Source organism: Oncorhynchus masou, chromosome 28 (genome assembly GCF_036934945.1).
Source record: "Oncorhynchus masou masou isolate Uvic2021 chromosome 28, UVic_Omas_1.1, whole genome shotgun sequence".
In the NCBI taxonomy this organism is placed as follows: Eukaryota; Metazoa; Chordata; class Actinopteri; order Salmoniformes; family Salmonidae; genus Oncorhynchus; species Oncorhynchus masou.
In genome coordinates, this window is record NC_088239.1 from 31811238 (window position 1) to 31835720 (window position 24483).

Consider the following 24483-nt stretch of genomic DNA (forward strand, 5'->3'; position numbering starts at 1 on the left):
ACTTGTAGATTTACCATCATACAGTGTTCTGAGAATGTCCTAAAAAAGTCCTTGGGACACCCCTGGAACAATTATGTAACTAGACAAAACCTGGAGGGGACCATGACTTTACATTTTAATTAATGTCTGTCGTACCTTTTTAAGTAAAGTATTCTAAATTACATTTGACATCTCAGCTTTCACATGTGCTCAAATGTTGTCACATGTATAGTGTGATGGTACAGTATCACATTCCTCATGTTGTGACATTTATTTCACACAAGATCATGTTTTCACATGTCATGTGTAGTTTCATGTTCTCACATGTTGACATTTTGCATCCCCATGTTGTCACATTTATTTCACATTCATTTAATGTGAGATCATGTACTCATGTGCTTACATGTCACATGTTGCTTCACTTGTATTCACATTAAATCACATATGATCACTGAAATTCATCTGTTTTTTTTGTAAGGATCACTGATGTAATGGACAGGTCGTAGAAATTCAGTGAATAAAGAAATTCAATGTAAACATGAAACTGACAAAGGTGAAAACCATTAATAAACAGCCAACTTCCCCTACTTGACTACGCAACGGATCACCTACATTGTGTCACACAAGGTGGCTCTCTACACATCGGAAGTGCTAAACTCAAATTGAATTGTTTCACAATGCCTAGCAGTTAAACGGAACGGTCTTCATAATAGAGGAGAATTAATATTAGAGGGCGTATCCATCTGTGCGGAGGCTGATATATCAAGGATGAGAGAGCGCGGAGGGAGGGTCTTCGTTTGGTTGGTAGGAACAGGCACATTGTAAACAACCACTCCGTGAAGTAGCCCACTCAAACTACATCAAGGCGAAGCCAGCATTTTTTAAATCGCTGTCTATCCAGTGTAGTCTATACTCGTGCGGCAGAGACAGCCCAGGTACAGACATAACATATCAAACAGACACTGAAGCCGAATGTGGATTGCTGCTGTACTTTCAGTATAGATGACACACAGCGGATATATAAGGTGAGATTGAGATGATATTGTTGACGTGCATATTGTATGGTAGGCTTTATTGTTTGAGTTGTCTAAACAATATAAACTTATTTATTGGATAAGGCTACAAATGTTCAGTAACATACACTGTCTGCAGCTTGCTACCCTCGTTAGCTTGGTGCTTTATCCTTTCTCTGATAATAATGTTACAGGAAACGTTAAACATGTGTTATGACTCCGATTGCTGCAATAACACATTGATTGCCCCTTTATATTTTAAAATAATTTAGCCTACACATCAAGCTTCAGTTTGGTTGACAAATAAGTGTATCATGCAATGCATTGATGGGGAGGTCAAAATTCCAATATATCACGTTTTTTTAGAAAGCTAATTGGTATTTCAAAATGTCTACCATGTTAATAGTGTTATGTAAAAACTGTGTTACAGTCTTTTTGTAGTTGCTTCTATTTGACTTCAGAGCCCAATCTGCTCCCTGATATGGAGAGAGAACAGAGAAAGATAGACAGACCATGACATAATAGGAAGGTTTTGCATTGTCTCCAGTCCATCGCATGATTTGCCTATTGCTTGTAGGCCTAGGATATAGAGTAGGGCCTAGTCTGATTTAATCAGGCTGTAATACACAATTAATTGGTATTTATCTACAGCCTGAAACGAATGCCTGCAAATTAGTGTAAATGTTCCTTACAAGCCAGAATGTTGAATACAATTAAATGTAAACTTACTCTACTGGTTGTCTGTGCGGTATGTCCTTCAGCTGCTCGAAATTTGAGACAAAATATCTACAGGAAAATATATTTGTTATATTTGTACCCAACATTTTAGAGAGCCTGTAGGTATGTAGTTCGTTTTGGCACCTAGGTTAAATTTGTTTTATATTAGATATTTAGTTTTCTCTCGTCAATAGCTATTGAACCAAGCATGCCATGACAGTGAAATCCAAATATTGCTGTATATACCAATTTATTCAAGTTTTAATGTTATGTGCACATGTACAGTGAAATGCCTTCCTTGTAAGATCTAAACCCAACAATGCAGTATTTCATATCAATGTAGTACTAAATATAACATAAGGTAGAACAAGAACACACAAGATTTTATTTTTATTTTTTATTTATTTCACCTTTATTTAACCAGGTAGGCTAGTTGAGAATAAGTTCTCATTTGCAACTGCGACCTGGAAGATATCAAAATAATAAATAAGAACATGAGAAAGTAAGAAGCTATATACAGTACAGGGTCAGTTCCAATACCACTATCCTGATCACTAGGCATCAGGATTTATGATAAATAGAGTAACAGCAGCGTATGTGTGCAGAGTCAGTATAAATGTGTGTGAAAATTATGTGTATGTGTGTGTGTGTGTGTTGGAGTGTCAGTGGGCTTGAGTGTATAGAGACAGTGTAAAATACAAAGAACAACTCAGTGCATGTAGCCATTTGGTTGCTATTTTGCAGACTTATGGCTTGGAGATAGAAGCTGTTACGGAGCCTGTTGGTGTCAGACTTGATGCACCGGTACTGCTTGCTGAGTTGAAGCAGAAAGAACAGTCTATGGCTTGGGTGGCTGGAGTCATTAACAATTTTCCAGGCCATCCTTTCACACCATCTGATATACAGGTGCTGGATGGCAGAGAGCTCCGTCCCAGTGATATACTGGGCTGTCTGCACCACCCTCTGTAGTACCATGCGATCGAGGGCAGTGCTGTTGCCATACCAAGCAATGATGCATCCAGTTAAGATGCTCTCAATGCTGCAGCTGTATAACTTTTTGAGGATTTGAAGGCCCATGCCAAACCTATCCAACTCCTGAGGGCGAAGAGGTGCTGTTGCACCTTCACGACTGCATTTGTGTGTGGACCAATTTAAGTCCTTAGTGATTTGGACACAGAGGGACTTAAAGCCTTAATTGTGTATTACAGCCTGATTAATCAGGCTAGATAAAGAGCTTATTCTGTAGACAGAAATTCAGGCTTTGATGGTGGATGTATGATATTGACCCTTTCAACATGTAAATGTTTCATAATTCTATCTAGTTTTTTGGGGGGCAAAATAGCCCAATAATGTCTCTTCAGGAATGTTGGCAAGTTTACCAAAAGTCATAGTAGAGAGAATGATTTATTTCAGCTTTTATTTGTTTCATCACATTCCCAGCGGGTCAGAAGTTTACATACACTAGGTAGCATTGCCTTTAAATGGTTTAACTTGGGTCAAACGTTTTGGCCCATTCCTCCTGACAGAGCTGGTGTAACTGAGTCAGATTTGTTGGCATCCTTGCTCGCACACACTTTTTCAGTTCTGCCCACAACATGTCGGTAGGATTGAGGTCAGGGCTTTGTGATGCCCACGCCAATTCCTTGACTTTGTTGTCCTTAAGCCATTTTGCCACAACTTTGGAAGTATGCTTGGGGTCATTGTCCATTTGGAAGACCCATTTGCGACAAAGCTTTAACTTCCTGACTGATGTCTTGAGATGTTGCTTCAATATATCCACAACATTTCCCGACCTCATGATGCCATCTTTTTGAAGTGCATCAGTCCCTCCTGCAGCAAAGCACACTCACAACATGATGCTGCCACCCCCGTGCTTCACGGTTGGAATGGTGTTCTTCGGCTTGCAAGCGTTCCCCTTTATCCTCCAAACATAATGATGGTCATTATGGCCAAACAGTTCTATTTTGCTTCACCAGACCAGAGGACATTTCTCCAAAAAGTATGATCTTTGTCTCCATGTGCAGTTCCAAACTGTTGTCAGGCTTTTTTATTGCGGTTTTGGAGCAGTGGCTTCTTCCTTGCTGAGGAGCATTTCAGGTTATGTCGATACAGGCCTCGTTTGAATGTGGATACAGATACTGTTGTACCTGTTTCCTCCAGCATCTTCACAAGGTCCTTTGCTGTTGTTCGCAAAAAAGCACATGAATCTCTAAGAGACAGAATGCATCTCCTTCCTGAATGGTATGACGGCTGCGTGGTCCCATGGTGTTTATACTTGCGTACTATTCGTTGTACAGATGAATGTGGTACCTTCAGGCATTTGGAAATTGCTCCCAAGGATGAACCAGACTTGTGAAGGTCCACAATTCTTTTTATGAGGTCTTGGCTGATTTCTTTTGATTTTCCCATGATGTCAAGCAAAGAGGCACTAAGTTTGAAGGTAGGCCTTGAAATACATGCACAGGTACACCTCCAATTGACTCATGATGTCAATTAGCCTATCAGAAGCTTCCAAAGTCATGACATAATTTTCTGGCATTTTCCAAGCTGTTTAAAGGCACAGTCAACTTCGTGTATGTAAACTTTTAACCCACTGGATTTGTAATACAGTGAATTATAAGTGAAATCATCTGTCTGTTAACAATTGTTGGAAAAATGACTTGTGTCATGCACAAAGTTGATGTCCTAACCGACTTGCCAAAACTATAGTTTGTTAATTAACAAGAAATTTGTGGAGTGGTTGAGAAACGAGCCTTAATTACTCCAACCTAAGCGTATGTAAACTTCCGACTTCTGTATATGTGCATATTTACCTCAATTACCTAGTACCCCTGCATATCGACTTGGTACTGGTACCTCGTGTATATAGCCAAGTTATTTTTACTTTTTGTTTAATTATTCCTTTTTAAATGTTTCTATTTCTTCTATTTTTTTTCTTTGCATTTCACTGTTAGTCTACACCTATTGTTTATTAAGCATGTGACAAATAACATTTGAAATGATAATTTCACAAATGCAAAATATAGACTTACTGTACAATTTTATCCGGCTTTATCACAGTTGCAGGCAACAGTATTTTTCAGTTAGCACACATTTCTGGCGACCTTCTTCTGTTACACACAGGTGTTCGGAGCAAGCTAGATAACTAATTAGCACAGGTGGTCGCCTCTGTCTTCCGTAAGCAGGCGCTGTAACATGGAGATATGGCCGTGTGGGAACACTAACCATATAAAGGTGTGTAGTAATTTAACCTTTTATTTTTTTGAAAATGATTTCTTGCTGATATGAAAGATAAGGACCTTATGCTTCCAATACCGTATGGCAAGCAAAGCGTGTTCACTTGCAGAATGAGTGTCGGGGCTCTTAACAAAAGTCCCCTCGGCTTAAGGCAGTTAGCGTATATGAATGGGGTCGGTGGCAAAGAGCTTTGATAAGATAATACTGAATATTTGAAAGCCTGTTTTAACAGTAAAGGATACTAATACAATCTGTAAATAAGAACCATTGATGGCATTGACTTGTAATCATAATCAGAAATGACAAGGATAGCAAAACAAGATATTGTTTTCAAAACCGGATGTTTTAGAGAACCACACATAGCAGAGATACAACATTTGGGGGGAGATTTTCAGTTTCAACATTTCTTTAGCCCCATCCCTCAGCAGTTTACCAAAACAAGAGTTGGAGGTGTCCACTTTGCCCTTTGTTCCCAAACCCCTACTTTCTTTAGATAAATATATGGATACTATCCATTGGATAGTTAGGTTTCTTAACTGTGTTGACAAGTATTTTCCAATACAAATTAAAAGGCTGGAAGGTAAAAATGCTGGAGGTCTGCATCATTTTAGGTTCACAAAGGTGGGCATGGCACTTTGGTCGATATTTTTGCTTACACAGTAGCTGAGGTGTGATGTCAGTGGGAGTATAAAAAAAATATATAAAAAAATACACATTTCTCCAGTATAAATAGAGCAGAGATTGACACCCAGTCTTATTTAATCAATGCGTTGGTGAGGAGATATGACAAAGAATACCAATTAAATTTAGGTTTCAGAATGAATATGCCTCTGTTGATTTTACAGTTGGATAATCTTATGAATAAATAGATAAATATTCAATGCCAGGGCTTTTATCATCTCTTTCATATATCCTTCTATATTCACACCCTTCAGGTGTTTGTCTAACATCTCCTGGGAACCCTCCTCCCTTTCTCTCCTCCTCCTGTTCTTAATACAGACTTTCTACCCAACTCTCTCTTTCTCACCACCCCTCTCCCTCTCTTCATATCTCCCTCTCTCTCTGTGTCTCTCCCCCCTCTCTCTATCCCCCCTCCCTCTCTCTATCTCTACCTCTCTCTCTCTCTCCCTGTCCCATTTTCCAAAACTGCTCCACCACCTCCACTGTCCCCTTCATTAATTTCTCCTTTCCCAAGATGGCTTTCTCAGTACCTCTCCTCCTCCTCCTTTTCTCCTCTCTTCCCTCCATTTGCATCCTGGCGCTACGCTCCACGCGTCTGGCTGGAGTCAGATGGCTAATTGTGTCCCATCTGTTGGGAGAGGTCTGTGCTAAATCCAGGCTAAGGCCCTATTCTGAGATGAAGGACAGTCTCTGAGGAGCGGAGTGGCGAAACAGATTTCTACTTTTCAATTCATATTACCTCCTTGCCTTACCTTTCGTTGTGGCTGGCAACATCACATTCTTGAACCACAGCTCAAATTGACTGTAAATATCACAGTAGCCACTAAGCCACAGTAAGAACAATCTATTTAACAATCCTATCAACTTTTCTTCTAAAACATGTTACAGTGGTTAATAATGCAACAATTCACAAGCATGTGCAGACAATTAAAGGGTATATTTTCTCATCCGTACACATTAAATTAACAAACAATACACAGCTAAATCCTGCTAGCTAGCTAACCATCTCTATGCTTAATGATCCAGTAACGATTACCCCCCGCCCCCATATGAATGACACTGTTTACATACAGTGTCATTCATACTATAATATAGGCTACACAACTAGGTGATGTTAGCTAGAAAATAATTTCTGCATCCTCACATAAACGTTGTGGCTGTAGCTTAATGCTAATGTTCAGCTGAACCATAGCTGGAAAGGAATACACTGGCTACAATATTAAAGTTACCTTAGAACAAACCAGGCTTAATTTTATCAATATCATGGAAGTCATTACAGGGCTGGACATTAACTTTGTCCTTTGGACAAGTATGACTGATTATTTATTTATTTGGTCTGAAAGCTCAAGTCAATTATCCCCCTAAAATGAATGGTCTGTACACCGTGGGCCAAAAAGGTGACTGAAAATTGTCTTTTGAACCTCTGCACGAAATACAGTTAATTATAATCACTGGTATTGACAATGGAAGGCTGCTGGTCTCTGATCCCTGTATTATATCTCATGCTATTGTGGCTTTGAGCAATGCACTTGGGGAAAACCATCCACGCCGCGGACACCAACACCTTCTTCGCCCGCTTTGAGAATAACACAGTGGCCCCGACGCGGCCCGCTACCATAGACTGTGAGCTCTCCTTCTCGGTGGCCGACTCGAGTAAGACATTTAAGCGTGTTAATAACACTCTCACTGCTGCCGACCCAGACGGCATCCCTAGCCGCATCCTCAGAGCATGCACAGACCAGCTGGCTGGAGTGTTTACGGACATATTCCCAGTCTGCTGTCCCCACATGCTTCAAGATGGCCACCATTGTTCCTGTACCCTCTGGCCTGCTCGCCTCCCTACCACTGAGGAAGTACAGTTCCCGCTCAGCCCAGTCAAAACTGTTCGCTGCTCTGGCCCCCCAATGGTGGAACAAACTCCCTCACGACGCCAGGACAGAGGAGTCAATCACCACCTTCCGGAGACACCTGAAACCCCACCTCTTTAAGGAATACCTAGGATAGGATAAAGTAATCCTTCTCACCCCCCTTAAATGATTTAAATGCACTATTGTAAAGAGGCTGTTCCACTGGATGTCATAAGGTGAATTCACCAATTTGTAAGTCGCTCTGGATAAGAGCGTCTGCCAAATGACTTAAATGTAATGTAATGTAATGTGATTGAACTAAATGACTATCACCCATAGCACTCACTTCTGTCATCATGAAGTACTTTGAGTGGCTAGTCAAGGCTCATATCACCTCTACCTTACCTGACACCCTAGACCCACTTAAATTTGCTTACCACCTCAATAGATCCACAGATGATGCAATCACAATAGCACTGCCATATCCCATCTTTACAAGAAGAATACCTATGTAAGAATGGTGTTCATTGACTATACCTCTGTATTCAACAACATAGTATTCCATAGTAGCACCATAGTAGCTCATCATTAAGCTTGAGGCCCTGGGTCTGAACCCCGCCCTGTGCAACTGGATCCTGGACGTCCTGACGGGTCGCCCCAGGTGGTGAAGGTAGGAAACAACATCTCCACTTCGCTGATCTTCAACAGTGGTGCCCCACAAGGGTGTGTGCTCAGCTCCTCCTATACTCTCTGTTCACTTATGACCGCATGGCCATGCACGCCTCTAAATCAATCATCAAGTTTGCAGACGACACAACAGTAGTAGGCCTGATTACCAACAATGACAAGACAGCCTACAGGGAGGAGGTGAGGGCCCTGGGTGTGTGGTCCCAGGAAAATTACTTCACTCTACGTCAACAAAACAAAGGAGCTGATTGTGGACTTAAAGAAACAGTAGAGGGAGCACCGCCTCATCCACATCGACTGGAACACAGTGGAGATGGTGGAAAGCTCAAGTACTTCAGCGTACACATCACTGACAAACTGAAATGGTCCAACCACACAGATAGTGTGATGAAGAAGGTGCAACAGTAACTCTTCAACCTCAGGAGGCTGAAGAAATGTGTCTTGGCACCTAAAACCCTCATAAACTTCTACAGATGCACAATTGAGAGCATCCTGTCGAGCTGTATCACCTCCCGGTACAGAAACTACACGCCCGCAACTGCAGGGCTCTCCAGAGGGTGGTGCGGTCTGCACAACGCATCATCAGGTGCAAACTACCTGCCCTCCAGGACACCTACAGTGCCCGATGTGACCGGTAGGCCAAAAGGATCAGGGACAACAACCACCCGAGCCACTGCCTTTTCACCCTGATATCATCCAGAAGGCGAGGTCAGTACAGGTGCATCAAAGCTGGCACTGAGAGACTGAAATACAGCTTCTATCTCAAGGCCATCAGACTGTTAAATTGCATTCACTAGCACATTAGAGGCTGCGGCCCTATATACATAGACTTGAAATCGCTGGCCAATTTAATAATGCAACACTAGTCACTTTAATAATGTTTACATATTTTGCATTACCCATCTCATATGTGTATATACTGTATTCTATTGTACTGCATCTTAGTCTATGCCGCGCTGACATTGCGTGTCCAAATATTTATATATTCTTAATTTCATTCCTTAACTTAGATTGAGTGTATTGCTGTGAAATTGTTAGATATTGCTGCACTGTTGGAGCTGGAAACACAAGCATTTCACAACACCCGCAATAACATATACTTAACACGTGTATGGGATTTTGATATCCCCCCACAAAGTAAAATACTGCACTGAAGGATACTGTATAAAACACATGTGGTCTGCCAACCATCCATCTGGAGAGCTACTGTGTGTGCTGGCTCTTGACTCAACCTTAATCAAACACACCAGAGTCATCGTATCAAGGTCCTGTTGAGATGCTGATTTCTGGGTGTTTGAGCAGGGCTGGGGAAGAAGCCTGCACACCCAGTAGCTCTCATGGACTCTCCTGGATAATGGTTGGCCACCCTGCAACATTACAATTCCCACCAAAATACTTTTTAAGTCTGTTATTAAATAATTCCCTCACTCAATGAACCAGGGATCAAGTGGCTAACGTGGGCGAGGTAGCTAACAAAGATGTTTATCTGTATTTAAGTCTTGAATATTCAGTGTTCCGGCCAGGGAGATATTGACAGTATAGACAATAGGCTACTTGTCAATTAGGCTATTCTAATATATATTTTTGTATTACTTTGTCAGAATTACATAGCCACTATTGAATAGAGGAGAATCCTAACCAATTTTGAGCACTTGGGAGACTGTTTTACAACTGGAGTATGCAGCATTGGTTTCATCAACTGCACACCTGTATCAACTGTTTGTCGGCCATTTGTGGTTATAGTCTACACGAGTGCCGGTGGAAAGTTATTTTTAGGACATCAGACATGACAAGGACATTAATACATGCTAATAGCTAAATAGTTAACCATCCAAACTACACTATGTTTTGAATTGGCTAACTCGTTAGTCTGTTTTAGGCTTCATCATTATTGTACCTGCTCACTCTCTCTCTCCTCTGGCAATGGCCCATTGGCACACATGCAGGTGAGCTATACTGCAACTGGGCAAATAACTCATGAACTAGCAATGAATATCAACAAATGTGCACAGGCAGCTAGGTTCACTTTGATCACAAAAACACATCTTGCGTCTTGCATGATTGAAAGACTGCTCGTGCCTGTCAATGAAAGCCATCAATAATTATACTCCAGTGCACTGCAGAGATTGGGAGGTAAGTGCATAACACATCGTATGCGAAGGACACTTTGGCCGTGTCAAGACTTGACAGTTCATATATTTCTGTATTGTGATAATGGAGTTCTGATCATGGACTTCCGAACACGTCATGAATCTACATTTATATTTAAATGTGTCCACCATGTCCATGTTGTGTCCATTTCCGATCTATATTCAAGTGCCAGTATGCATTCTACAAACTGTGGAATAGGCAGCATATGATAATAACATAACAACTGATGGCAGTAGCTAACTACTGTAGCTAAGTAGCCAGCTAACCGCTATAGCTAGCCATCGAGTTAGCAAGCGAAACTAAAGGGATTGCAAATAAGTCTCTCGTAATTTATTTCGAAATATTAGCTAGCTGGCTAGCATTTATGAGGCCGGGCAAACACGTTCCCCACACTCTAGAAATGTATTTCCTCCAACGTTATAATGAAAAGGTCCCTCTGGGGCACAAAATACATGTTTTCTGGAGACTTGTGAGAGGAATGCTGATGACGTTGCCCACTATGCGCTTTTGGTAGCCGGATTGCGTCCAGACTGAGGAGGAATCTTCAAAAAATGACAGATCTGAACACAATCGGACCACAAAGCGGCTTTTGTGCGTCTTGACCCGTCTTGTCAATGAGCTCTTCGTATTCTGATAGCAGAAGTCACATGTAATGTCAAGTGTAGATGACCTTTGATACAATTCTGAACAGAGTAGCCTAATTGTCTGATATTGGGATTTTTCATAATGTTTTGTGACATGTCCATTCAAACAACTTAATCCCTTAATCTATAATCTGCTTGTCCGGCAATTATTTTTTACTTGCCCTGGGCAAGCGGACAAGCTTTAATGTCAAGCCCTGCATCATATGAAGTAAAAGCAAATTGCTATAAAAACATTTGCTGAGTGCTGGCTCAACAAGATATTTCTGTTTACACTTTCCTTCTTGGAGGGGAGCAATTGTCGGACGAGTGTCGTGTGCTACCTCTGTAGGTAGCGGTCAAGACGTGACAAGTTCATAAATTTACATTGCATTATGTGTTCCCGAAGAGACTTTTAGCAAAAATACAAGTGTGAAGACCCTCTCATTTGTGTCAGGATTTTTACCATATTGACTCAGTTATGCTGGGGGCAATGGCACCATGTTAACCACTTTCAGTGGGCTCAGATTCACAGATACACATCTTAGTTTTTTTCTAGTTGTTCATGGACTCTTACTTGTGCTGTTAGGCTTGGGATGTGATTGAGACATTCCTGTGGCATTGACTGACTTGACAGAAATGTGCTAAATAATGTTCCCTCCCTCTCCCATTCTGTAATATTTTGTACATGTATCAACGAGTTGTATTGGTAACCTCACTCCTCAGCTTGAAATGCCTCCACCTGCACCATCACGTTCTTGTTAGCGTTGTTGAGGGCAGAAATGCGTGTTTGTGAGACAGAGGACACAAGATGAATCCCAGTGAGTGAGGGAGATACAGTATACTGTTAATCAAGCAACAGAGCCCCATTACATAAGGATTGGGCAGAAGTGTAGACAGATCAAGTCTTCCTCGTCTTCTCAAATTCAAGCTGCTTTAATTTGTATTTTGACCTTTATTTAACTAGGCAAATCAGTTAAGAACAAATTCTTATTTTCAATGACAGCTTAGGAACAGTGGGTTAACTGCCTGTTCAGAACGACAGATTTGTACCTTGTCAGCTCGGGGAATTGAACTTGCAACCTTCCGGTTACTAGTCCAACGCTCTAACCACTAGGCTACGCTGCCTTCATTGGCATGAAAAACATTGCGTCAATATTGTCAAAGGAAAACTGTATACAATATACATTGTAAAAAATAATGAAGAATTATAATACAAAAATAATACAAATAACAGTAACAGTCAATAGTAGAAATATAATAAATATAAAAGGCTAAACATGAAAAATGAAACTACAACTAACTTAACCGTTATCCTCAACATTACATCAGTACTACAACTACAGTCATCATCATCACTATTACTACTACTACTACTACCATCATCATCATCATCATCATTCAACTGCTATTTTTACCATCACCCCTACTACCCATACCACTACTATTTGGAATAATGATCACAACAATCATAATAATGATAATACTAATAGTAATAACAATAATACTAATAATTATTATGTTACTGCTAACTATGCCAATGTTATTATTCAGTGTCCCTATGGCAATGCAAATACATATTTGGTTGGAAGAGGAGCCGTTGCTCCTTCGACCCATGAGTATTTTTAGTTTTTTCTCTGGGTTTAATAAATAAAAATGTGGAATAAATGTAGTAGTTTCTGTGAATAATTCATGTTGTGACAAATACTTCTCACAGTAAAGGAGAAAGTGCATCTCTGTTTCTACCTCCCCTCTCGTGTAGTGACCACATACACCCTCCTCTTTGGGTAGCCATGTTTTTTTTCAGTCTGCCAGTTTCTATTGCCAGTTGGTGGTCACTCAGCCTGTACTTGGTAAGGATCTGTCTCTGCTTCGTATCTTTGACAGTGTAGAGATAATCAGCCAATTCATATTCTCTGTTGGGGCCAGATAGTAATTTAGTCGGCTTTGGGATTTTGTTTTGTTTTTCATTGTAAATATTGTTGTAAATATGAGTCCTTTAATTGGTTAATGATTTTGTTTATTTGAATTCTTTCTTTTGAAGCAGTTCTGGTGTCAGCTTGGTTGGTTAGGTCCAACACCAGCTGACTGAGAGGGCTCGTTTCTGGGCTCAGCTCTTGGGTTTGAAGTGCTTTAAATCGGAGACTTGAATTTGGACTTGAATTTAGTTGTAGACAAAATTGTAATGATATTATTTTGTACTTTCATTATCACTAGAAAGCGACCTAATCCTGCACTAGATGAATTAATTGGGGCAGGGCCTAAACTTTGGTTTTAGAAGTGGGGAGGACATAATTATTATTATTATATTCGCTTTTTATCAGGTTGGATAAACACTTGAAACAGCCTACCTGACTGCTCGGAGGCATTCGCATGGTCCTAAAGCACACCATTGCCTTGCGCAAGCGCTCTCTCTCACTCTTGCATGCTCTCTCTTCCTATATCCATTCTCTCTCTCTCTCTCTCTCTCTCTCTCTCTCTCTCTCTCAATCTTTATATATCCATCCTATCTCTCTCTGCCTCTGTCTCTGTCTCTGCTTTATTGGCATTGAAAACATATGCTTATATTGCCAATGTAAGTAAAATAGATGATAAACAATAAAAATGTACAGTTGTAACTAGTGCGATGAGAGTCGGGAAGCAAGTTCAGTGAGTGTGTGTTAAAAAAAAATAAACACAACATAATTAGAAACAAGAACAACGCACAGACATGACACATAAATAATAACTCCTGGGGAAGGAGCCAAAGGGAGTGACATATATAGGGAAGGTAATCAGGGAAGTGATGGAGTCCAGGTGAGTCTGCCGCACAGGTTTGTGTAACGAGGGGGACAGGTGCCATAATGAGCAGCCTGGTGACCTGCAGGAGAGGGAGCACACGTGACAACAGTAAACATTACACTCACAAAATGTGTAAAAGAATAGACATTTCAAATGTCATATTATACAGTGTTGTAACAATGTGTAAGAGTTAGTATAAAATAAATAAACATACAGTGCATTCAAAAAGTATTCAGAACCATTTACTTTTTTTTGTTACGTTACAGCCTTATTCTAAAATGTATACAAAACATTTATATTAATCAATCTACACACAATACTTCATAATGACAGCATTTTTGCAAATGAAAAAAAAAACATGACACATTTACATAAGTATTCAGACCCTACTTTGAAGAACCTTTGGCAGCAATTACAGCCTCAAGTTTTCTTGGGCACACCTGTTTTTGGGACGTTTTCATCAAGGATCTCTCTGTACTTTTCTCCCTTCATCCTTCCTTTCATCCTTCCCTCGATCATCACAAGTCTCCTGGTCCCTGCCGCTGAAAAACATCCCCACAGCATGTTGCTGCCACCAACCTGCTTCACCGTAGGTCTGAGAGTTGGCTGTCATGTGTCTTTTACCGAGGAGTGGCTTCCGGCTGGCCACTCTACCAGGCCTGATTTGTGGAGTGTTGCAGATGGTTGTCCTTCTGGAAGATATTCCTATCTCCACAGAGGAACTCTGGAGCGCTGTCAGAGTGGCCATCAGGTTCTTGGTCACCTCCCCGATCAAGGCCCTTCTCCCCCGATTGCTCAGTTTGGCGTGGTCGGCCAGCTCTAGTTAGAGTCTTTGTGGTTCCACATTTTTTCCATTTAAGATTGAAGGAGGCCACATTGTTCTTGGAGACCTTCAATGCTGCATACATTTTTTTTGGTACCTCTCCACAGATCTGTGCCTGTCTCAGAGCTCTACAGACAATTAATTTAGACCTTTATGCTCTGACGTTCACTGTCAACTGTGGGACATTAAATAGACAAGTGTGTGCCTTTTCCAAATCATGCCCAATCAATTGAATCATGTTCAATCAATAAATTGAATTTACCACAGAAGGACTCCAAGTTGTAGAAACATCTCAAGGATGATGAATGAAAACAGGAATAAACTGAGCTCAATTTTGAATCTCATAGCAAAGGGTCTGAATACTTGCGTGAATAAGGTATTTCTGTTATTTTTTAAATTCTGGAAACCTGTTTTCCCTTTGTCATTATGGGGTATTGTGTGTAGATTGAAGAGGAAATTATTTTATTTAATCCATTTTTGAATAAAGCTGCAATGTAACAAAATGTGGAACACTGTAAATATGGGTTGTATTTACAATGGTGTTTGTTCTTCACTGGTTGTCTTGTGGCAACTGGTCACAAATATGGCTGCTGTGATGGCACACTGGTATTTCACCCAATAGATATGGGAGTTTATCAAAATTGGATTTGTTTTCAAATTCGTTGTGGGTCTATGTAATCTGAGGGAAATATGTGTCTAATATGGTCATATTTTTGGCAGGAGGTTAGGAAGTGCATCTCAGTTTCCACCTCATTTTGTGGTAGAGTGTGCACATAGCCTGTCTTCTCTTAAGAGCCAGGTCTGCCTAGGGTGGTCTCTCAATAGCAAGGCTATACTCCCTGAGTCTATACATAGTCAAATATTTCCTTAATTTTGGGTCAGTCACAGCGGTCAGGTATTATGCCACTGTGTACTATCTGTTTATGGCCAAATAGCTTTCTATATATATATATTCTATATATTCTTTCTATATATATATATATTTCCAATGTGTCAAGTAATTATCGTTTTATTTTCTCATGATTTGATTGGGTCTAATTTTGTTGCTGTCCTGGGCCTCTGTGGTCTGTTTGTGTACAGAGCCCAAGGACCAGCTTGCTTAGGGGACTCTTTTTTTCCAGGTTCATCTCTGTGTAGGTGATGGCTTTGCTATAGAAGGTTTGGGAATCGCTTCCTTTTAGGTGATTATAGAATTTTAACGACTCTTTTCTGGATTTTGATAATTAGCGGTTATTGGCCTATTTCTGCCATGCATGCATTATTTGGTGTTTTATGTTTTACTTGGAGGATATTTCTGCTGATGTCTCAATTTGGTGTTTGTCCCATTTTCTGAATTCTTGGTTGGTGAGTGGACCCCAGACTTCACAACCATAATTGGTAATGGGTTCTGTAACTAATTCAATTATTTTTTGCCAGATTCAAATTGGTTTGTCGAATGATGTTCTTTTGATGGCGTAGAAGGCCCTTCTTGCCTCTAAGGCTCTAAGATCGTAAACTGCTTTGTGGAAGTTACCTGTGGCGCTGATATTTAGGCCAAGGTATGTATAGTTTTTGTGTATTCTAAGGCAATGGTGTCTATATGGAATTTGTATTTGTGGTCCTGGCAACAAGATCTTTTTTTGGAACACCATTATTTTTGTCTTACTGAGATTTACTGTCAGGGCACAGGTCTGACAGAATCTGTGGAGACGATCTAGTGCCCTCGCCAATTTGTTGATACGCTATATGACAAATGATGTGGACACCTACTCGTCGAACATCTCATTCCAAAATTATGGGCATCAATATGGAGTTGGTCCCCCTATGCTGCTATACAGACTCCACTCTTTTAGGAAGACTTTCCACTAGATGTTGGAACATTGCTGCGGGGATTTGCCTCTATTCAGCTATGAGCATTCGTGAAGTCGGGCACTGATGTTGGGTGATTAGGCCTGGTTCATAGTCTGCGTTCCAAATCATCCCAAAGGTGTTCAATGGAGTTGATGTCAGAGCTTAGAGTCTTGGTGGTTCCGAACTTCTTCCGTTTTCTATTTTTTTATTTTTTTTATTTTAAAGAATTTTACCCCCTTTTTTCTCCCCAATTTCGTAGTGTCCAATTGTTGTAGTAGCTACTATCTTGTCTCATCGCTACAACTCCGTACGGGCTCGGGAGAGACGAAGGTTGAATGTCATGCGTCCTCCGATACACAACCCAACCTAGCCGCACTGCTTCTTAACACAGCGCGCATCCAACCCGGAAGCCAGCCGCCCCAATGTGTCGGAGGAAACACCGTGCACCTGGCAACCTTGGTTAGCGTGCACTGCGCCCGGCCCGCCACCGGAGTCGCTGGTGTGCGATGAGACAAGGACATCCCTACCGACCAAGCCCTCCCTAACCCAGACGACGCTCCAATTGTGCGTCGCCCAACGGACCTCCCGGTCGCGGCCGGTTACGACAGAGCCTGGGCGCGAACCCAGGGTCTCTGATGGCACAGCTGGCAACTTTTTCCATTTAAGATTGATGGAGGCCACTGTTTTCTTGGAGACCTTCAATGCTGCATACATTTTTTAGGTATCTTTCCACAGATCTGTGCCTGTCTCAGAGCTCTACAGACAATTAATGGGGTTGATGTGCAGGCCAGTTACACCACTTCAGCTGACGCTTAGCATTGCGCATGGTGTTCTTAGGCTTGTGTGCAGCTGCTTGGTCATGGAAACCCATTTCATGAAGTTCCCGATGAACAGTTCTTGTGCTGACGTTGCTTCCAGAGGCAGTTTGGTACTCGGTAGTGAGTATTGCAACCGAGGACAGACGATTTTTAAGCGCTGTGCACTTCAGCACTCGGTGGTCCTGTTCTGTGAGCTTGTGTGGCCCAGCACTTCGCTGCTGAGCCGTTGTTGCTCCTAGATGTTTGCACTTCACAATAACAGCACTCACAGTTAATTTCTCTATGGTCTGTGGGACACTAGCCTCCCACCTGGCCAACATCCAGTGAAATTGCAGAGCACCAAATTCCAAAAGAGAAATACTCATAAAAATTCATAAAACATACAAGTGTTATACAACGGCTTAAAGATTAACTTCTTGTTAATCCAACCGCTGTGTCAGATTTCAAAAAGGCTTTACGGTGAAAGCATAACATTCTGAGAACAGCGCCCAGCTGACAAATCATTACAAACAGTTACCAGCCAAGTAGAGGAGTTACAAAAGTAAAATTAATCACGATAAAATTAATCAGTTACCTTTGATGATCTTCATATTGTTGCACTCACAAGACTCCCATTTACTTAATAAATGTTTGTTTTGTTCGATAAAGTCCCTGTTTATATCCAAAAAACTCAGTTTTTTTGGCGCGTTTTGTTCAGTAATCCACAGGCTCAAAGGCAGTCACATCAGGCAGACGGAAAATCTGAAAAGTATCAGTAAAGTTCGTAGAAATATGTCAAACAATGTTTATAATCAATCCTCCGGTTGTTTTTAGTCATAATAATTAATAATATTTCAACCGGAGAGTAGCTTCGTAAATATAAAAGGAAAACAAGAAAGGCGCACTCTCGGTCGTGCGCAGGAAACAACTCTGGGGACTTTCCCAGACCCCTCATTCAGAGTGGTCGAACTCCCTCATTTTTCAAAATACAAGCCTGAAACAATTTCTAAAGATGGTTGACACCATAGGAAGCCATAGTGGAAGTGATAGGAAGTCATAGGAATTGCAATTTGAGTCCTAAGTCATTGGAATCTGTATTGGCAGTCAATGGAAAACTACAAACAAAAAAAAACACACTTTCTGCATGGATTTTTCTCAGGTTTTCAACCTACCATATCAGTTCTGTTAAAATCACAGACATTATTTTACAGTTTTGGAAACTGTAGAGTGTTTTCTATCCAGATCTACCAATTATATGCGTATCCTAGCTTCTGGGCCCGAGAAATGAATAGTTTACTTTGCGCACGCCTTTCACCCGAAGGTGAAAATAGTGCCCCCTACCCTAGTGAGGTTAATTTTGGAAGCTATAGTAGCTTAGAATTTTGAGAAACTGACTTATTAGAATCAAATCAAAATTTACTGGTAACATATACATGTTTAGCAGATATTAATGCGAGTGTAGGGAAATGCTTGTGCTTCTAGTTCCGACAGTGCAGTAATATCTAACAATTCCCCAACAACTACCCAATACACACAAATTTAAAGGGATGGAATAAGAATATGTACTTATAAATATATGGCTGAGTGTTGGCCGACCGGCATAAGGAAAGAGGCAATAGATGGTATGAGATACATTACTCATCTTATATGTATGTACTGTAAGATATGTAAACATTATAAAAGTGGCTAATTGCTGTTTAACCTTTTGCGTTTAGGGAGCAGTATTTTAGTTTGAAACCGCTTGAAACCGCCTATTTCTCAGCCCCAGAAACTAGAATATGCATATAATTGTCCGATTAGGATAGAAAACACTCTAAAGTTTCCAAAACTGTTAAAATATTGTCTGTGAGTATAACAGAACTGATATTGATATGAGGAAAATCCAATCAGGAAGTGCCTCTTATTTTGAAACCTCTGTGTTCCTATGCATGCCTATCCTCCATTTAAAGGGAGATCAACCAGATTCCTTTTTTCTATGGCTTCCCTGAGGTGTCAACAGTCTTTAGACGTAGTTTCAGGCTTTTATTTTGAGCGTGAAGGATCACATTGCGTAAGTGGGTGGGTGGGGGCTCTCAGACTGAGTTTTGCGCAACTGAGTAAAGAGGCCATTGTTCCTCCCGCTGTTATTGAAAAAGCTACACACTCGGTTGATATATTATCGAATATATATTTTAAAAACAACTTGAGGATTGATTATAAAAATTGTTTGACATGTTTCTATGGACATTATGGATATTATTTGGAATATACGTCTGCGTTGTCGTGACTCTTTCCTGTGGTTTCTGAACACAACGCGACAAACAAACGTCGTTTTTTTGGGTATAAAAATCATCTTTATGGAACAAAAGGAACATTTGTTGTGTAACTGGGAGTCTCGTGAGTGAAAACATCCGAATATCATCAAAGGTAAACCATTTTTTTGATTGCTTTCCTGATTTTCGTGATATAGCTACTTAATGCTTAGTGTACATAATGTTATGTTATGCTATCGATAAACTTACACATACGCTTGGATTGCTTTCGCTGTAAAGCATAATTTCAAAATCTGAGACGACAGGTGGATTAACAAAAGGCTAAACTGTGTTTTGCAATATTGCACTTGTGATTTCATGAATATGAATATTTTTTTAGTAATATTATTTGACTGTGGCGCTATGCTATTCAGCCGTTGCTGATGACGGTACCGTGATGGGTAGCGTCAATGCCTTGAGATTGAAAAACAGCTTCTGTCTCTCGGTTCCAGCTTTGATGCACCTGTACTGACCTCGCCTTCTGGATGGTAGCGGGGTGAACAGGTAGTGGCTCGAGTGGTTGTTGTCCTTGGATGATCTTTTGGGCCTTCCTGTGACATCGGGTGCTGTAGGTGTCCTGGAGGGCAGGTAGTTTGTCCCCGGTGATGCGCTGTGCAGACCGCACAACCCTCTGGAAAGCCTTGCAGTTGCCATACTAGGCAGTGTGATACAGTTGCGCCTTCTTCACCACACTGTCTGTGTGGGTGGACCATTTCAGTTTGTCTGTGTATGCCAAGGAACTTAAAACTTTACACCTTCTCCACTACTGTCCCTTCGATGTGGATAGGGGGATGCTCCCTCTGCTGTTTCCTGAAGTCCATGATCATCTCCTTTGCTTTGTTGACGTTGAGTGAGAGGTTGTTTTCCTGACACCACACTCCAAGTGCCCTCACCTCATCCCTGTAGGCTGTCTCATTGTTGGTAATCAACCCCACTGCTGTTGTTGTCTGCAAACTTGATGATTGAGTTTGGGGCGTGCATGACCACGCGGTCATGGGTGAACAGGGAGTACAGGAGGGGCTGAGCACGCACCCTTGTGGGGCCCAAGTGTTGAGGGTCAGAGAAGTGGAGATGTTGTTTCCTAACTTCACCACCTGGGGCGACCCTGTCAAAGTCCAGGACCCAATTGCACAGGGTGGGTTTGAGACACAGGGCCTCCAGCTTAATGATGAGCTTGGATGGTACTATGATGTGTAATGCTGAGCTCTAGTCAATGAACAGCATTCTTACATAGGTATTCCTCTTGTCCAGATGGGATAGGGCAGTGTGCAGTGTGAAGGCGATTGCATTGTCTGTGTAGCTGTTGGGGCGGTATGCCAACTGAAGTGAGTCTAGTGTGGCCGGTAAGGTGGAGGTGATATGATCCTTGACGAGTCTCTCGAAGCACTTCATGGTGACAGAAGTGAGTGCTACGAGTCGATAGTAATTTAGTTCAGTTATCATTGCATTCTTGGTGGCCATCTTGAAGCATGTGGGGACAGCAGACTGGGATAGGGAGCAATTTAATATGTCTGTGAACACACCAGCCAGCTGGTCTGCGTATGCTCTAAGGACATGACTAGGGATGCTGTCTGGGCCAGCAGCCTTGCGAGGGTTCACACATTTAAATATCTTAATCATGTCGGCCACGGAGAAGGAGAGGGGGGGCCGCAGTCCTTGTTAGCGGGCCGCGTCGGTGGCACGGTATTAACCTCAAAGCGGGCAAAGAAGGTATTTAGTTTGTATGGAAACAATCCGTCGGTGTCCATGACGCGGCTGGTTTTCATTTTGTAGTCTGTAATTGCCTGTAGACGCTGCCACACGTCTCGTGTCTGAGCCGTTGAATTGCGACTCCACTTTGTCACTTTGTCTCTATACTGACATTTCACTTGTTTGTTTGCCTTGTGGGGGGAATAACTACACTGTTTATATTTGGCCATATTCCCAGTCCTCTTTCCATGGTTAAATTCGGTGGTTCGCTATTTCAGTTTTGCGCGAATGCCGCCATACATACATGGTTTCTGGTTAGGGTAGGTATTAATAGTCATAGTGGGTACAACATCTCCAAAGCACTTCCTTATAAACTCACTCACCGAGTGAGCGTATAGATCGATGTTATTCTCTGAGGCTGCCCTGAACATTTCCCAGTCCGTGTGATCAAAACAATCTTGAAGTGTGGATTCCGATTGGTCAGACCAGCATTGAATGGTTCTAGTCACGGGTACATCCTGATTGAGTTTCTTCCTATAGGATGGAAGGAGACAGATGGAGTCGTGGTCCCTATACAGAAAGGGGGTATCCTATGACAGTGCCAGGTTTAAAGTCACTGAGCTCCTCAGTAAGGCCATTCTACTGCCAATGTTTGTCTATGGAGATTGCATGGCGGTGTGCTCGATTTTATGCACTTGTCAGCAACGGGTGTGGCTGAAATAGCCGAATCCACTAATTTGAAGGGGTGTCCACATACTCTCACTCTCTCTCTCTCTATCTAAAATGAGCTTTCCATGCATACAAACAATCGGCATATTGATACACCGACTCTGTCCCAAATGGCTCCATATTTATACAATGGGCGGGTCTAATCCTGAATTGCTGATTGGTTAAAACCACATTCCATCCGGTTTCTATTCCACAAGTTGCCACCGGCTAAATCTACGACCTTAAAATGCCTATTTACTCTGTTCCATCTGACTGCACAATCCACTGTCTCATCAGCCCAGCCAGGTAACTTATAAACACTATAAAAAGCATCTAAACATTATCTCACATTTCTTTTAGACTAACATTTTGTTTTCAACAGTGGAGATTTGTATAAATATTGCTGTTGGTCTCTGACATTTGCAGCATTGTTTCAATATTCAAATTCGATCTCCTGCTGTCCCCTACTAATGAACGTGTCGGGAGTCGGAGACAGACAGGCAGGCAGCATTTCTCAGCCAGTCGAAATCATGAATTAGCTGGCATTTTTTTTATGGATATATTCCACAAATGTCAATTGAAAAAAGGTTAAATGAAATGCAGCTAATATGCAGTCTTTCCAGCTTAGTTTGAAGTGTCTGTGTTACTGCAGTTGCGTTATTTGATAGCTCCTCTGAACAACAATGTCCTTACGAGTGAGCACATTTTCTATGACAGGCAAAATTGCGCCTCATTAGCTCATTGTTATGGATGTACCCAAATAAATGTCACTAGAAAACAGCTTTTAAAAAATGCAAATTAAGCTACTTTGCTGTTATTCTGGCGTTACTTTTTGACGTGACTGTTAATTAGCTGTAGTTGGCTAACTACAGTAGCAAGCAAGGAATAAGAACATTGCCAGTCAGTATGGCAATGCAACATTTAGAATGCGTCCATAGATACAGAACAAAAAGACTGGGTCTTGTCTCAAGCAACCCTATATTTGTGTCGGGACTATATCTTGTGGAAGGATGAAATTGTATGAATAAATTAATCAATAACGTTTTTAATTACAATGTCAATCATTCTTTGAATATGTTGGCAACCCGTTGTATAGAACACAATGCTCTCGAAGCGGGTGTTTGGACAAAAAAACGTAGTGCACTGTATAGGGAAATAGGTTGCCATTTTGGATGTACTCACCCACTGACTTTTCCTTAATGACAGTATTAAATGCATTCCCGAGGCCTTTCTTGAGCGCCGGTATTTAATAAATACTGTTTTTCTTTCTTTCTCACCTACTAGTTTTGCTGCAATGTCTCCAAATGTAATCAATCACCATCTTTAAGGTGTTCTTGTTTTAGACATCTTCTTGTTAATTATTACTGTTATTTCTAGCTTCCTGGATGTATTGTAAACTTGGTCTGCGTTCCAAATGGCACCATATTCCCTACATAGTGCTCTACTTTTGACCAGAGCGCTATGGGAACCCAATTGGAGCTGATAAAAAGTAGATCACTACATGGGGAATAGGGTGCAATTTGGGACGCAATGGGCAACAGCAAATGCGTCCATTGTTGTCAGATCAAATTCATTTACTCGTCTTCCAGCGTGCTTCTAAGACAGGGGTAAGGTAGAGAGGTAGCATCTGCCGTGGTGGCAGTGATTATTTTAGCATCTGCAGCGGTGGTAGTGGTTATTTTGTTGTACTGTGTGCTGTAGCTAACCCTTCACAACATTGAAAGGTGAAAGAAAGCATTACCATACTAACAGTTGTTGTCAGTGCACACCATGGCTTCACAGCACAGGTGGTCTTCTGTTACATTTTGTTTTGTTCTGAACAGACCTTGTTGATTTGTACGTACGTACTGTACGTTAGTAGGTAGTGTACTAGCCAGTGTGTGTGGGAGGTTGGGGACATTGCAGTGACAGTGGTGAATGAATGGCACGGTTTGATACTGTTCAATTAATTTAATTCCAGCCACTACTATTAGCCATCTTACACTCACTAGCCTCTATTGTGTCATGTGTTGGGTCAATTCAGTTGTAACATTGATGCTTTGGCAATATTAACTCAATGTTTTTCAGGCAAATAAAGCAATTTGAATTTGAGAGAGAAACATAGAGATTGCGATGAATGGCTTTCACAGTAACATTAATAATTGCAGTGTAATATCCCTGAGCTGTGAATGTCTAACCCTGTACAAACTATATAACGATGTAGAGACAGAGAACAGCGATATGACCCCTAAGTGTGTCATTTCCTGCATCCCAAATGACACCCTTATCCCTTCATAGTTCACTCCTTTTGACTCGGACCCATAAGGCTCTGGTTAAAAGTAGTGCTCTATAAAGGGAATAGGGTGCCATTTGGGACACACACATTGTAATTTACTTGGTACAGTCATTGACAGGACACTGCACATGACCCATGACCTTTTTATTATCCAGTCGATGAAATGCAGCCAATAGACTAATCAAGCATAGTTCATTTCCTACCACTCAGATGTGTGGCTTATTCTCTCTCTCTTTCTCCATTTCTGCTTATTTAGATTGAGGAAGTTTGGATGAGCGTCTGCAGAGCAGACTGGCAAAGAAATGTTTTCTTTTCAATGTATTTTGTTTATTACATCCTAGCCTTCACTTTTGTTCT

General features: G+C 41.2%; 1 protein-coding gene across 1 annotated transcript in view; it reads left to right on the forward strand.

The window, feature by feature from the left end:
- The first annotated feature begins 722 nt into the window (after positions 1-722).
- Positions 723-24483, forward strand: part of LOC135518572 (E3 ubiquitin-protein ligase RNF152-like) — a 110665-nt gene continuing 86904 nt past the window's right edge. Inside the window, exon 1 of the mRNA XM_064943737.1 lies at positions 723-1004. The gene's annotated coding sequence lies outside the window, so the exon portion shown is untranslated. The remainder of the gene's footprint in view (positions 1005-24483) is intronic.